Here is a 599-nt window from a genome sequence, read left to right on the forward strand (position 1 = left end):
GACCCCACAATACAGTAAACGTTGTGTGGGACAGTGTTCATGGACTTACCTCCCCCTCACCTCACCGTCTTTGCTGGCGGTGTCTCGCAGGGACACAGCATGGGATATGATTTTTTCTTCCTCATCCACTTTTATGATTGAAATGTTTTAGCTTTCAGTTAGCCTTTTGGTACTTTTAGTGTGTCTTTTAGTGCTTTAAGTTGGCTTTTTGGTACTTTGGATTGAATAAAATGTTTTAGCTCTTAGTTGGTCTTTTGGTACTTTCAGTTAGCCTTTTGGTATTTTTAGTTGGCCTCTTTTTTGTATGTTATTGTTAGGAGTTCTTATGTTATTTTTACGACTTTTTATTTTTGTGTTTTTATGATGTAAAGCACTTTGAATTGCCTTGTTGCTGAAAAGTGCCATATAAATAAATTTGACTTGACTTAAAAGTAAACTGGACATTGTAGAGTGTCTTTTTATTTTTGTGAGGATCTGGGTTTTGGTTCCGCCCTCTGGGCGGCGCCACTAATTATTGTTCTACAGGTGTTCCTCATACCACTGATGAGACCAGCCAGGATTTAAGCAGCAGGCGGTGATCAGACCTTCGCTGGAGCATC

The sequence above is a fragment of the Kryptolebias marmoratus genome, linkage group LG11 (assembly GCF_001649575.2).
Source record: "Kryptolebias marmoratus isolate JLee-2015 linkage group LG11, ASM164957v2, whole genome shotgun sequence".
Lineage (NCBI taxonomy): Eukaryota > Metazoa > Chordata > Actinopteri > Cyprinodontiformes > Rivulidae > Kryptolebias > Kryptolebias marmoratus.